Source organism: Vigna unguiculata, chromosome 4 (assembly GCF_004118075.2).
Source record: "Vigna unguiculata cultivar IT97K-499-35 chromosome 4, ASM411807v1, whole genome shotgun sequence".
Lineage (NCBI taxonomy): Eukaryota > Viridiplantae > Streptophyta > Magnoliopsida > Fabales > Fabaceae > Vigna > Vigna unguiculata.
The window spans coordinates 41697636-41714333 of record NC_040282.1 but is presented as its reverse complement, the minus strand read 5'-3'; the positions used below and the strand labels follow the sequence as shown (position 1 = coordinate 41714333).

At 33.9% G+C, this 16698-nt stretch overlaps 1 pseudogene; it reads left to right on the top strand.

The window, feature by feature from the left end:
• The first annotated feature begins 539 nt into the window (after positions 1 to 539).
• Positions 540 to 9408, top strand: LOC114182444 (annotated as a pseudogene).
• The last annotated feature ends 7290 nt before the right edge of the window (positions 9409 to 16698 follow it).

Below are 16698 nucleotides of genomic sequence, written 5' to 3'. Positions count from 1 at the left end.
GGAGCATCGTGCTGATAACGTGTTATGAAATAAAGCGAATAACATAGAGAATGACGACAAATAATAGAGAAGAGAAGAAACAAGAGAGAATAGAGAATGAGAGAATAGGGAGCAACTCATCTATGTATTATTATTGATAGGAAGAGTCCTATTTATAGATACAATATGTAATCCATCAAGGAAACAAATCAACTTAGTTAATACAAATATTTACCATAAAGAGTAATGAATCATATGAGTAAATATATCAAATCAATGGACAATCATTAATTCATAACAAATATATTGTATAATATCAGTATTATCAGAAATTAATTAAAAATAAAATAATAATAATATCACATCGTTAAGAAGTAATTAAAAATTATTTTCTAGTCATTTTAAATTTATTTTAGAAACTAAATTTTAATCAATAAAAATAATTAAAATAGAAACTAACTTTTAGTTTTTAATTATTGTATTATTAAAAAATTGATAAAACTGTAAATAATTTTTATTTCATTTTTTTCCTCTACTTTTCTTTTCTTTTCCCTCTTTCTCTTCGTTCTTTGTTTAAACCCTACATCCCAATTTCCAGTGCCTTCCATCTCTTGTGCCTTCCATCTCTCGTGCACAAACAAATCAGAAGACTGAAGAATCCGCTCCTTTTCCGCGCCGTCGATTCCACGTTGAGCCTGGTCCTCGTGAAAAAGCTGTAAGGCGTATTTATTTTATTATTGTTAGATTTGTTATTGTTTTTCACGATTAAAGTAATTTCGTGCATCTGGATCACCTGTTTCTACTTATAATTTCTTTTATTTAATTTGGCAATAGACAAATTAGGGTTTAAAAATGGAGAGTTTTCTTTTGATGGATTCATTTTGTAAACAAATTTTGGCATTCGGGATTAAGCAAATTTCTGAAACGTGATTTTGATCCTGTCTCAACGAATTGTCATTTGCTATTTGTGGTATCGTTGAAAGAAATAAAGAAATTATTTTGTAGTTTTTAATTTTTTTTTAGCTTTTGCGAATTCGTTGTACAAGTTAACGTGCTTATCTCTCTTGGCACACATTTGTTTGCTTGTGCATTCATTTTTATCGCTTGTATTTTTGTTGCAGCTCTTAGCTGAAGATTCAATTCTGAAACCATTCAAATCGTATAAGAAGAGTGTAAAACAGCTCAAAAGAATTGGGGATGTTCTCACGGTTGTTGTTGTTGCAGGTATGTGTCTTTAACTCTTATTTTGGTTGAAAGAGTGAGGGTTTTTTGTGGTATTGTGGTTTGTGAATGGAAGTTGAAAGACTTTGATTTGAAAAATGAAACTGTAAGTAGTACTTTATTATTATCCTTTAAGCATTGAAATCGCTTGTTAATGAGCTGGACTTTGTTGTGACAGTTTATGTGCTTGTGAAGCAGTTTGGAATCTTAAGTCTGGTAGTTGCTTAATCATTTGAACAGGACTCATGATTTATCTTCGAATATTGTTCTCCAGTGATTTTGCCAAACAATGAACGATTTCGCAGATTGAAGGACCTTACTTGGCTGATGGAAAGGGGCTAAATAACTGGGATGTTTTCTCTCACAAGCCAGGTTCACATTTCTTACTCATTATTTTCTAAAACATTTATTGTTTATATTGGGCAAAAAAATCCAATGGTATATATGGTTGTACATTTCAGGAACTGTCACTGATGGAAGTAATGGTGACATTGTTGATGACCATTACCATCGTTATAAGGTATCATCTTCTAATATGTCTCATTATTCCATTCCCTAGCTACATTTTCTTCTCTTTATTACATCCTTCGTTTTTTTTTTTCTTCTCTTTATTAACCGTTTGATAGATACATTACAAAAGTAAAATTTTTCTCTTTATTCACCTATTACTTCTGTTTTGTTCAATTGTTGTATCTTTTTCTATATTATCTTTAGCTTCTACAAATTTGTTAAACCACGAGGTTTACCTAAATGATGTTTGTATATAACCTTCTCGGTTTTATTTTCGTATCGTTTTGATTTAGGTAATTGATGGATTCAAGCCATACAGGGCGATCTAAGAATATATAAACATGGACAAAAAGTGGATGGTAGCACCTAGATCATCTACTAGGTATTTGGATGGATTGGATTTTTTTCTAAATTTCGCATTTGAGAATAGTGCTCAAGGAGATCAAATTCTATGTCCTTGCAAGGAGTGTAACAATTGTAGTTGGGGTAGTCGAAAGGAAGTGCATGAGCATTTAATGTGTGTCGGATTTGATAGAAACTATACAAAGTGGGTTTTTCATGGAGAATGTGGCTCTTCAAATAAGATGTATAGTGATGAACGAGAGAAATTTAGTATGCAAAATGATTTGGATAGTTTGTTAGAGGAAACGTTCATGATTCCCCCAAATTTAGGAGAAAATGATTTTGATGACACTATAGATGAAGATAATGGTGAGTTTGACACTGAAACAACTAGGTTTTCCAAGTTAATACGTGATGCTCACCAAGAAGTATATCCTGGATGTAAAAATTTCTCCAAGTTATCAATCATTGTTCGATTGCTACATATTAAAAATCTCCATGGGTGGAGCAATGTGTCATTTGATATGTTGCTAAAATTTTTAGAAGAGTTACTTCCTGAAAACTCTTGTTTGCCATCATCATATCAAGAATGCAAGTTGATCATAAGGACTTAGGTTTTAGTTATGAAAAAATTGATGCTTGTCCTAATGATTGTGTCTTATTTCGAAAGGAGTATGAGAATGAAGTTAGATGTCCTAAATGTCATGCTTCTAGATATAAAGAAATGAAACATCAAAGATTTAGAAGAAAAGTTTCTTCTAAGGTAGCTTCACTTCCAATTCCAGCCAAAGTTTTGAGGTACTTTCCTTTAAAACAAAGGATCAAAAGGCTATTCATGTCATCAAAAACTGCTAAATCAATGAAATGGCATGATGAAGGCCGCACCAAAGATGGAAAGCTAAGACATCCAGCTGATTCACTTGCTTGGAAAACCTTTGATTCTCTCCATCCTAACTTTGCATCAGATCCTCGAAATGTGAGGCTTGGGTTAGCAAGTGATGGATTTACTCCATTTAAGATGACGGCCAAAGGACATAGTATTTGGCCTGTAGTTCTGATGACATATAATTTAGCTCCATGGGATTGTATGAAACAACCTTACTTGATGTTGTCACTGCTAATTCCTGGTCCTTCTTCCCCTAAAAGTAGTATTGATGTTTATTTGGAACCTCTTATTGACGAGTTGAAGGAGTTGTGGGAGAAAGGGTTTGAAACTTATGATGCTTCTAATAAAGAATTTTTCCAGGCACATGTTGCATTACTTTGGACTATTAATGACTTGCCTGCTTATTCTATGTTATCAGGTTGGACTACAAGTGGAAAATTGGCATGTCCTGTATGTAACTACCACACATGCTCAAGGTACTTAAACAATAGTAAAAAGATGTGTTATATGTGTCATCGAAGGTGGTTAGACTCAAAACATAGGTGGCGAAAGGATAAAAATTGTTTTGATGGTACCCAAGAATTGAGAGGAGCACCTACTCCGTTAACAGGGTCTAACATATTGGATATATTAGGTGATAGAAAAAATTCATTTGGCAATGCTCAAAAAAAGAAAAGAAAGAAGGGTGATCCTTGGTCAAAATTGAGTATATTCTTTAACTTGCCATATTGGAAGACTAATTTCATTTCTGCTTTACTTTGACTTTTACATTCTATTACAATTTGATGGCAGTAGCATTTATGATTTATTATTTTGATGGATATGCAAATATTTTGTTTGGATTTGCATGGAAGACTTGAAATTTTGTACCATTCTTCTTAAACTCTGTATTTATGTTTTCGATTTTATGATAAACAAATTGCAAAGCCACTTACAGTTCTTTTTCCATTTCACACACTTATGTCCAAGCTATTAGCTTTCAGATACTACTTATGCTTATTCAAATAAATTTTATATTTGAAATCAGCCATGTATATTCTAATATAGTGTTGAGTACTAATCCCCTATGCTTTGTTTCGTTGTTTCTTTCACTTTCTGAGTACTAGTCAAAATATGTTTGGATTAAATCAACTTTTTGTGTTTGTTTTACTTTTGTAGGAAGAAACCTATATGTACACTGTTTCTGAACTATCAGAGAGGGGAAAACATGTAGAATCCATTATCCTAGTGAAAAGATTCCAATTGGTTCTAAAGAAAAACCAGCTCAATCAACTATGACATAAAAAACTGAGGTATGATGCTCTTGTGACTCTGGTGAAAAGATTCCTGTTGGTTTCTCACGTCACATGCTAGTCTATTCACAATGCAGTTGTTTAACACGTTGATTCACTTTCTAGTCTAAATCTTTTGGAGCTTTGAACCTGACATCCTTTAGAGATTTTCTTATGTCTGCTGATTATTGTGTATTGTGTTTAGTTATTTTGAGTTAGTTTTAGTTATTTTTAGTCCATTAAAACTTGTTTAGATAATTTTTTTACTTATTTACTTTCTGTTTTAATACAGTCCTTAGTATTAGCCTACTTTTAGAGTCCTTTTTAGGTCTTGATTAGTGAAGTTTTTAGTTTCTTGTAGAATTCTGGTTTTGAGTTAATTTTTAGCTTTCTTTAGTTATTTTAAACTTGCATGAACAGACTTTACCTTTGTTAATTTTAAAATTTAAATAAGTTATATAAAGTAGTTCAAAACCACTTAATGAGTCCACACACTCTTTATAAGTGTGCCTTTGTGTTGGTTTATGTGGTTGAAATTGAAATTGGCATTGTTCGTGAGCTTTGTTTCTTTTTTATTATTCAACAGGTCCTAGCTATGTTCTTTCGTGTGCCAAAGGTGGAAGGCCTTTGCCTAAACAAGGGTTATCCTCCCCTCTCTTTTAGATGTTTTTGGTTAATCTTTTGGTTTCTGGATTCTGATCATTTAGCTTTGGTTGCTTAAATAAATGTAATATGTATCGGCTAATATGATAGTCCTTCAACATATTTTAAAATTTTGGATTTTTTCCTTGAAATGCTAATACTTTCAAGTGATCAATATATTTGTTTGTGTGAGCGTGTATCTAGCTTGTGAATTTGTGGATATATCAAATAGCTTCATGTGTGTATATATTCATTTATCTTGCTATCTGTTATTATAATCATGTGTGAAATTTTCTGTCCTGCTCAATCATGTGTGAAATTTTTGTTATTTTTAGTAACATTTTTAACATGTAGCCTTTTTATTAAGAAAAAGTTACTAAAACTTTCTAGTAACATTTTTATAATGTCACTTTCTATAAAAAAATGTTACTATAATCTTTTAGTAACATTTTAAAAATGTTACACTTTTATTAAAAAAATGTTACTTAAAATCTTTAGTAACATTTATGTAAATGTCTCTATTAATAAGTATAAATGTTACAAAAAATCAATAGTAACATGGGGAATACGTAACATGTGATAAAATGTTACTAAATTGTATTAATAACATTTTTCATGATTTAGTAACATTTTTTTAGTGTTAGTGTACATTATATATCTAGTAGTGATCATGCTGCACTCCATCAATGCCCTCGCTGATGATGCAGAACAAAAGCAGTTCAGAGATCCACACGTCAAAGCATGGCTTTTCGCTGTCAAAGAGGCTGTCTTTGATGCAGAGGATCTCTTGAAGGAAATAGAGTATGAACTCACCAGATGCCAAGTGGAAGCTGGATCAGACCCACAAACCCTTACTTCCAAGGTATCAAATTTCTTCAACTCTACTTTCACTTCATTTAACAAGAAAATTGAATCAGAGATAAGAGAAGTCCTAGAAAAACTAGAATATCTTGCAAGGCAAAAGGGTGCTCTTGGTTTGAAAGAGAGTATTTACTCTGGTGATGGATCAGGTAGCAAAGAGCCACAGAAAATGCCATCATCTTCTTTGGTGGTTGAAAGTGTTATTTATGGCAGAGATGCAGACAAAGAAAAGATTTTAAATTGGCTCACATCTGAAACTGAGAATCATGACCAGCCATCAATACTTTCTATTGTAGGAATGGGTGGGTTGGGTAAGACCACACTTGCCCAACATGTCTACAATGACACAAAACTGGAGGAGGCTAAATTTGATATCAGAGCTTGGGTTTGTGTTTCCGATCATTTTAATGTTTTGACAGTGACAAAAACAATTCTTGAGGCAGTCACTAAATCTAAAGATGATAGCGGAGACCTACAAATGGTTCATGAAAGATTGAAAGAAAAAATATCAGGAAAGAAATTTTTTCTTGTTTTGGATGATGTTTGGAACGAAAGACAAGAAAAGTGGGAAGCTGTGCGAACTCCTCTTAGCTATGGGGCACCAGGAAGTAGAATTCTTGTCACAACACGTGGTGAGAAAGTTGCTTCTAACATGAGTTCTAAAGTGCATCGCCCAAAGCATCTAAAAGAGGATGAATGTTGGAAAGTTTTTCAGAAACACGCATTAAGAGGTGATGAGCTTGAATTGAATGATGAAAAAAAGGAGATTGGTAGAAGGATAGTTGAGAAATGCAAAGGATTACCTCTAGCTTTGAAAACAATTGGAAGTGTTCTTCGCACAAAGTCATCCATTTCAGATTGGCAAAGCGTATTGGAAAGCGACATATGGGACTTACCCAAAGAAGTTGAAATTATGCCTGCTCTACTATTGAGTTATCAACACCTTCCTTCTCATCTCAAGAGGTGCTTTGTTTCTTGTGCATTATTTCCGAAAGATTATAAATTTCACAAGAAGGAATTAATTTTGTTGTGGATAGCTCAAGATTTTCTCCATTGCTCTCAACAGAACAACAATCTAGAAGAAATTGGTGAACAGTATTTCAATGATTTACTAATGAGATCTTTCTTTCTTCAAACAGATTTCAAAACCTATTTCTCCATGCATGACCTTCTCAATGATGTGGCAAAATATGTTTGTGCAGACTTCTGTTTCAGGTTGAAATTTGATAAAGGAAATTGCATACCCAAAACAACCCGACATTTTTCATTTGCATTCTATGACGTAAAATATTTTGATGGGTTTGGGAGTTTAACTGATGCTAAAAGATTGCGTTCTTTTTTCCATATAAAGAATTCGGGAGAAGAAATATTGATTATTATCCTTTGCAATTCAAGATTTTGGTACATGAATTGTTTTCCAACTTTAAGTTTTTACGTGTATTATCTTTGGATCAATATTCTGAGCTTAGAGAAGTCCCTGATTCCATCGGTGATCTTAAACATCTCCATTCCTTAGATCTTTCGGGAACTGGGATACAAAAACTACCTGACTCAACATGTTTACTCTATAACTTGCTAATCTTGAAGTTGAACTATTGTTCAAGTTTGGAGGAGTTGCCCTTAAATTTGCATAAACTCACCAAATTGCGTTGTCTTGAATTTGAAAATACAAAAGTGACAAAGATGCCAATGCATTTTGGAGAGTTGAAGAATCTTCAAGTACTCAACACGGTCATTTTCGATAGAAATAACGAGTTCAAAAGTAAGCATCTAGGAGGGCTCAATCTTCATGGAAGACTATCAATTAATGAGGTGCAAAATATTGAAAATCCTTTTGATGCATTAGAAGCAAATATGAAGAATAAAGATCTTTTGAAATTAGAGTTAAAATGGAAGTCAGACCATATCCCTGATGATCCAAGGAAAGAAAAGAAAGTATTGGAGAATCTACAACCTTCCAAAAACGTGGAACATTTGTCGATCAAGAGCTATGGTGGTACACAATTCCCAAGTTGGGTGTTTGATAATTCATTATCAAATTTGGTGTCCTTAAGGATAGAGGACTGTAAATATTGTTTGTGTTTGCCTCCTCTTGGACTATTGTCATCTCTGAAGACCCTTGAGATTATTGGATTTGATGGAATAGTGAGCATTGGTGATGAATTTTATGGGAATAGCTCTTCTTCGTTTACATCTTTAGAAAGATTGACATTTTCAGACATGAAGGAATTGGAAGAATGTGAACACAAGACTGCTGCTTTTCCACGTCTTGAAACTCTCGAGGTGTATCAATGTCCCAAGCTAAAAGGTCTGCCAGATCAACTTGTTAATGTAAAGTATCTTAATATACGTGGCAGCATGAAAGCATCGTGCCTTGAAAGGTGTGAGCATATTGTATCTCATAATTCACTTGAAGACTTGAACTTTTGTGCTTTTCCAATTATGAATATTCCAATGAGCCGTAGCTTTGATCTGCTTGAACAAATTGAGATCATTAGCGGTTGTGATTCTCTAACAACCTTTCCATTAGATTTCTTCCCAAACCTTAAGGCTCTTTCATTGTTTTTCTGTCGTAACCTACAAATTATTTCACAGAAGCACACTCATAATCGTTTCAAGCATTTGTCAATTACCGGTTGCTCTCGATTTGACTCATTTCCTAGTGAAGGCTTATCTGCTCCGCGGCTACAGAGAATGTATATTGATGGAGCGGAGAATTTGAAGCTGTTGCCAAAACGGATGCAAATCCTGCTTCCGTCTCTTAGTGAACTACAAATAATTTATTGTCCAAAAGTGGAGGATTTCCCAGACGGAGGTTTGCCACCAAATGTAAAAAAGGTGTCTCTTTCAAGTTTCAAACTTATGGCCTCCCTAAGAGAGACCTTGGGTACCAATACATGTCTTGAAAGCTTGTGTATTCAATATATGGATGTGGAGTTTTTTTCCGATGAAGTTTTGCTACCACACTCTATCACTTCTCTACGAATCTATCACTGCACAAATCTTAAAAAGATGGAGTACAAGGGTCTCTGCCACCTCTCCTATCTCTCACTTCATGACTGTCCCAACCTCCAATGCTTACCGGAGGATGGTCTCCCCAAATCCATCTCCTCTCTTCGAATATTGAACTGTCCAGTGTTGGAACAACGTTGTCAGAATCCTGAAGGCCAAGACTGGAAAAAGATTGCTCACATTGAAAACCTAAGTGTTGGCTCAAAAGCTTAAAATTAGATGTCCAATATTTCCCGTTTGTCTGCCTCTTCAACAGGTGTTGATACTCTACACTATCTCTCTACCTTTTCAATTACAATCTTGTTAGGCGCAAATATTTGACTATGTAAATGGAATTTACATTCTTGTGCTGATACATTCATCACTTTGTCTAATGATTTCTTTTGTTAGTTGTTGATTGTTAATTTTTAAACTAATGATTTAATTGGAAGTCGGTATGTGGTGCTAATCGTATTATCTTTTTACAGCATTCTGATCTGAATCTGGAGGGAGCAGAAGACACCCTCATCGGCTGGCCCTTGACTTGATTCTAAGTTGGACACTGAACAGAGTAAGTAGTTCAGGGATGTTCTTCTTGAAACAAACACAATTGTGAAATTGCAAGTACTTTTAAACTTCCTTTTCTTGGGACTTGAACTTGTGTCTGTTTTCATCTTGTTGAATTAAAATTATCTTCGGGTTTTTCTGTGTTGTTTGTCTGTTATATTTTCAAAATACACTGATGTCACAAATACCTTAAAAATAATGTGTTTTTAATGTTAAACAGAGGTCAGAAAAAAATAAACAAAATAACTGGACTCGGTTGTGAGGATTGGCATTAAAAGAGTGAGCATTACAATAATAGCTTTTACTACTTACGTTACAATTTCTTCCCAACTTTCCATTTATTTATGAAATTTGCAGGGGCAAGATTTTATATAGTTGTCAGAAAACATGTAAAGTTTGTGTAATTGTTGAACTGTGAAACACGTACGTGTTTATTATTGGAAACAGTATTAGATATTTTACAATATATTTTAGATAAATGATCTCTACATAAATATCTAGATAGATTCCCCTTTGATGTAGCATATACATTGACAGCATAAAGCAAAACCGTTGTCTCCTCTTCAAGTGTCTGCCCTGCATGGATTTTACTTGCTATCAGAAGGAAGAAATGTTGTCTTGTGCCAATATTCAAAACAAAGGACGCATATATACTTAAGTTGGAGGAATCACAAATGTAAATAAATAGAAGACAAAACCATTTTTCCACAATATGCCACATGATTGTTGTTAAGTTTTGGAAATATGACACAGCAACGCCCTTTAGAGGTTTGATTTTATTATATGATATTTTGTAGTTATATTTTGGTTATCATCTCTTCTCATATCATGTTATTATAAAGGATTATTGCAAAAAATTTAAAATAAAATAAGGAGAGAAAAATTTGCTAGTTTATTAACTAAAACATTTGATGAGATACAAGATGAAATGAAGAAGTTAGACTAATTGCATAACTAGTCTATTGATGGTTTACTTATTTTAGAATAGTGTTTCTTGTTTTACACGATAGAGGATGAAGAATTTTGATGGAAGAGAGTCATCACATAGAAAACATTATCATACGACACCTAAAGAATGACGAGAAAATTAAAAGAATCATTCTACCATAATCTCAATCATTATCTCTACAAATAATTTTTTTTTCAATCAAACTACCTTTATGAGGAAAACAAAAAAATAGGAGAAAACTAACCTAAGTGACTAAGAGGTGAATTCATATAACATTTATTTCTTTATTTTGTTTTTATATAATTTATTAGCTAATTACGTAAATTTTATTATGGAACATATCCTATACTTTTTTTATCTAGGAAATTAAAAGATCATAAGGTTAAAGTGGTGTTGGAGCCATGAGTTGGTGTTTCGCGTTGGGTAAAATAAACAATATATTAGAGAAAAGACTCACAAGCTCAATACTAGAGGTCATCATGAATTGAATTTTTAATGATCTAATCTACATCCATTTTAGATCCAAATAATTGGATTAGATTTTCGATCCAAATCCATTTTTTCAAAAGAAGTAGATTGAATTTTCTAAAAATACGGATCCAAATATTTAGATCAAGTTTAAATCTAGATCTAAATATTTGGATCAAGTTCAAAATCCAAAATCCATTTTTCATAAAATAAATTCAAATTAAATTTTTTAAAACTTGTGTCCATAGGGCTGACACCATAGAATTTGGCAGATTTTTTGTCAGGGCCAACGAGGCCAAGTTTCAGCATGGGATGAACTTGAATGACTTTCGAATGAATTTCAGTCGGGGACGACGTGACCAAATTTGGGCCAAGGTCTACTTGACAAAATTTCAGTCAAGATCGACTTGACTGGATTCGACTGAATTTCGGCCAGGGCCGATTTTGCCTAATACGACCAAATTTTGGCTAGAGCCGACTTGGCCAAATATGGCCACATTTGGGCCAGGGCCTGATCAGTCAAGTTTTGGTCAGGGTTGACTCCACTAAATTCGTCGGTCGGGACCGACTTCACTGAACATGGCCAATTTTCGATCACGGCCGACTAAGTTGAATATAGTCAAATTTTGTTCGGGACATAGTCGACCGAATACGGCTAAATTTGGGTTAGTGCCAACTCGACCAAATTTTGGTCATGACCAACTCGACTGAATTTGGCCAAATTTAGGTCAGGATCGACTCGCCTAAATATGACCAAATTTCGGTCGCGATCGACTCTGTCGAATACGACCAAATTCAGGCCAGGACCAACTCAGTCAAATTTTGGTTGAGGCCAACACGACCGAATTTTTACCGGAGCCGACTCGACTGAATTCAGTCGAATTTCGGTCATGGCCGACTCATTTGAATACGGCCAAATTTCATCCTAGGCCATCTCAGCTGAATATGACAAAATTTGAGCCAGGGCCGACTCGGCCAAATCTCAATCGGAGCCAACTCGATTGAATTCGACTGAATTTTGACTGGAGCCAACTAGGCTAAATACAGCCAAATTTGGTCGCGGTTGTCTCGGCCAAATACGGTCAAATTTTGTCTAGGTCGACTCAACCCAATGCAGTCAAATTTGGGTCGGGGTGAACTCAACCGAGTACTTCCAAATTTTGTCTAGGACCAGCTGGGCCAAATTTCAATCGGAACCAACTTGACAGAATTTGGCCTAACTCAGCCAAATTTTGTTTAGGGTCACACCAACTCAATCAAATACGATTAAATTTGGGCTAGTCCATCCCAACCTTTAGCCTAACCTAACCAAAAATATAAACTGAAAATTTGGATTGGATATGTTGGATTATCCATTTTGAAAATCTAGATTTAGAGTATGGATATACAATCCATAAAATATACAAAATGTAGATCAGATTGATATCCAAATTCAATAAAATGGATTTGATTTTTAATAAAATGAATATTAAATGGATTGGATCATAGCAAAAATAGATTGGGTCATGAAAATTAGATTTTTTGCCCATCCTTAGTTTAACTTTTCAGATCATCCTCTGTTTCCTTCCGCTCATTTAAGAGTTCAATAAATATAAATTATTGTTGTTATCCTCATAATTTTTATTTTATGTGTTAAATAAACATTAATTATTACTTTTACCCTCATATTTTTATTCTTTCATTTTTATATGTATTTAATCTCTTTTATTAATAATATTTTTACAAGAGTATAATTTAAATTTGTTAGTACAAATTTATGGATACATAAACAATTCTTTTACTAAACTTCTAAAATTTTCAATTAAATTGTAAGGTTTAAAGTTTATGAATATAAATTTTAAGGTTTAGAGTTTACGGACGTCTCACGTCACACGTCGCATGTCGCATGAGGCACGTCGCACGTCGCACGTCTCACGTCTCTCGTCTCACGTCTCTCGTCTCACGTCTCACGTCTCACGTCGCACGTCTCACTTCGCACGTCTCTCACGTCTCACGTCTCTCATGTCCCACGTCTCACATCTCTCATGTATCTCACGTCTCACGTCCCACGTTCTACGTGTCACGTCTCACGTCCCAAATCCCAAGATCCACGTCCCACATCCCACGTCCCACGTCCCACGTCCTACGTCCCACGTCGCACGTCCCACGTCTCACGTTGCACGTTTCACGTCCCACGTATCACGCCCACGTCTCACCTTTCACGTAGCACGTCTCACGTCCCACGTCGCACGTCTCACATTATTACACTAAAATACTTGATTCTTTCATAAAATAATGGTGTTTTGGTTTACTAGTTGCAGGCTAAGGTTCTTCTTGTTGTTTATCCTTCCTCAGATAATAACTTCTTATTGATTGAAAGAAGGAAAAGAATGAACATTATTTTAACGGAAATAGGAAAGCTAACCTTATGCAACAACAGTGATTTGAAGCTTTTGCAGATGTCTCCTATCATTACATGGATGATTTTACAAAAGTGTTTAGATGTTGGCAGACAATATTTTTTTATTGGTTTTCTGTTCTGACATTCAATATGTGAAGAGATGTGTCACAAAATTCTAATCAAGAGTGGGCAAAAAATCCATTTTTTATAATCCAAACTATTTTTTCTATGATCTAGTCCATTTAATATCTATTTTATTAAAAATTCAATCCATTTAAAATCCATTTTATTGGATATGGATATCAATCTGATATATATTTTATGAATTGGATATCCATTATCTAAATCTAGATTTTCAAAATGGATAATCTAAAATATCTAATCCAAATTTTCAGTTTATATTTTGGTTAGGTTAGGCTAAAAGTTGAGACCGACTAGTCCAAATTTAGTCGTATTTGATTGAGTTGGCGTGACCCTATACAAAATTTGGCCAATTCTATCAAGTCGGTCTCGATCGAAATTTGGCCCAGCTGGTGCTGGACAAAATTTGGAAGTATTCGGTTGAGTTCATCCCGACCCAAATTTGACTGCATTGTGCTGAGTCAACCTAGACAAAATTTGACCGTATTCGGTCAAGACAATCGAGACCAAAATTTGGTTGTATTCAGCCTAATTGGCTCCAGTCAAAATTTGGTCGAATTCAATCGAGTTGGCCCCAATTGAGATTTGGCTGAGTGGGCCCTAACCCAAATTTGGTCGTATTTGACTTAGACGGCCTAGGATGAAATTTGGTCGTATTCAAATGAGTCGGTCACGACCGAAATTCAGCCGAATTTAGTCGAGTCGGCTCCGTTCAAAATTTGGTCGTGTTGGCCTCGACCAAAATTTGACCGAGTTGGTCCTGGCCTGAATTTGGTCATATTCGGCAGAGTCGATCGCGACCGAAATTTGGTCATATTTAGGCAAGTCGGTCCTAACCTAAATTTGACCAAATTCAGTCGAGTTGGTCATGACCAAAATTTGGTCAAGTCAGCACTTGCCCAAATTTAGCCATATTCGGTCGACTATGTCCCGAACAAAATTTGACTATATTCAACTCATCAGCTGTGAGAGAAAATTGCCATATTCAATCAAGTCAGTCCCGACCGACGAATTTAGTAGAGTCAACCCTGACCGAAATTTGGCTGATCAGGCCTTGACCCAAATGTGGCCATATTTGGTCAAGTCGGCTCTGGCCAAAATTTGGTCATATTAGGCAAAATCGACCCTGGCCGACATTCAGTCGAATTCAGTCAAGTCGATCTCGACTGAAATCTTGTCGAGTTGACCTTAGTCCAAATTTGGTCACGTCGTCCCCGACCGAAATTCGTTCGAAAGTCATCCAAGTTGATCCCATGCTGAAATTTTGCTTCGTTGCAAAAATCTGTCAAATTCTATGGTGTCAGCCCTATCGAAAGTCTAATTCACATCCATTTTGGATCCAAATAATGGATGTGGATCCAAATTTGTGTCCATAGGGCTGACACCAAAGAATTTTGACAAATTTGGCCGAATACTTCCAAATTTTGTCTAGGACCAATTGGGTCAAATCTCGATCAGGACCGACTTGACAGAATTTGGCCTAATTCGGCCAAATTTTGTATAGGGTCACGCCAACTCAATTAAATACGACTAAATTTGGGCTAGTTCGTCTCAACCTTTAGCCTAACCTAACAAAAAATATAAAGTGAAAATTTGGATTGGATATTTTGGATTATTCATTTTGAAAATCTAGATTTCGAGAATGGATATCCAATCCATAAAATGTAAATTAGATTGATATCCAAATCTAATAAAATGAATTTAAATAGATTGAATTTTTAATATAATGAACATTAAATGGATTGGATCATAGAAAAAATTGATTGGATCATAAAATTGGATTTTTTGCCCACCCTTACTCAATACCTATAGGTTATGCATCGAAGATGGTGTTTTATTTCTTAAGAGTGTTCACATGGTTTGTAACACTCAACTTTTTTGGCTTTCCTATGGTGCATAGCTACACGAATAACTCTATCTCTTATAATTACTATAAAAAAATTGTCTCACTTTATTTAAATCTCAAATAAAAAAAAGGTTCATGTATTACATACGGGTAAAATGTAATTTGATAAAATTTGAAAATAAATAATAATAAAATCTTTATAAGACTGTCCAAACATCAACTAGTCTTGTCCAACTCTTACTTCTCATTGTTGTGAATCTTTCTCTACACCTATACGATCATATGTTTTTGTATAAGATATGATCGTCACAATCTACACCTATACGATAAGATATGATCGTCACAAGTGGAAACCACAAATGTAAGGAAAAGCTAAAAAATCAACATAAAACATCAATCTTGAAAACAAATTCACAAATTATTTAAAATATCCGAAAACATTTGAAAATATAAACTTTTTTTCGAGAAACATTTTCTTCATTAAAAGTAAAAAATATGAAAGTTTATCAAATAGACTCCAATAAAAAGTGTTCCAAGATACATGAGTCACAACAGAAAAACTTATAAATCTAGGTAACTTTCACACATCTTACTTCTAATTAAAAAAATGAAACTCGCTCCAAAAAACACAACGAATTTTAACAAAATCCAAATTTTTAGAATTTAAAAATCAATAGTAAATCAAATACATAGAAGAAGTTTTCTTGAATTTATAGGGTTCATATATAAGATGACTAAAAGTTTTTCATATATGTCCTTCAATATTTTCTTAATTCAGCATATCTTTTTTATTACGATTCTCTCTATAATAATTTTTGTTATGGTGTGAAAAAATTACCTACTATTTTCCAAAATGACATCATATTTAATTTTATAATAAATAATTTAATAGTATTTATGGAGTGCCGTTAAACATTTTTATTAATAACATTTTGTAATTTCCTCTATTAAAATACATTACAAAAGGATTTTAGTAACATTTCAATTATGCAACATTTTTAAACAAAAAGTCTAAAAACTTTAATAAAGAATGATGTGTTTCTATAGGATAAAATTATTAAATATTGTAAAGTAATATGTTTAGGATACTACTTTTCTAAACTGAAAGTTCATCAGTTTGACACCAATATCTCAACCAGTAAGTCTGAGATTGAAAACCTCCAAGAGAGACAAAGGGAAATCCAGGAAGCTGTAAATAAGCTTCAACAGCACTAGAGGTTTTATACTCAGAAAAACAAACCAAGAACGAAACACTTCTGTTGTTTACACAACCAAACAATTAGAAGAAGTTGAAGAGAAAAGATTGAGTTTAGCTTCAGCTTACGAAGACCACAAAGAGCCATATCAAAGAATGAAGATAAAACCCACCATTTTAGTCTTTCCTGAGCTTTTTCCTTTTGATGTAATTTTTATTTGAATCATTCCTCAGATAAGTTCCTGGCTGTAAATAAGTGTGAAACCTCTTCACATTCAAAACTATCTTCAATCGTCAGTGAGATTTTTTGTTTGCTTGCTAATTCATAAGGACATTAAAAAATGATTTCAAATTTCAACTGTAGAATCAAGGATCATTAATTTATTTCACCTTATTGTCAAAAATGCATTCAGGGATTACAACAATGAAGTAATATAACTTCATTGTCA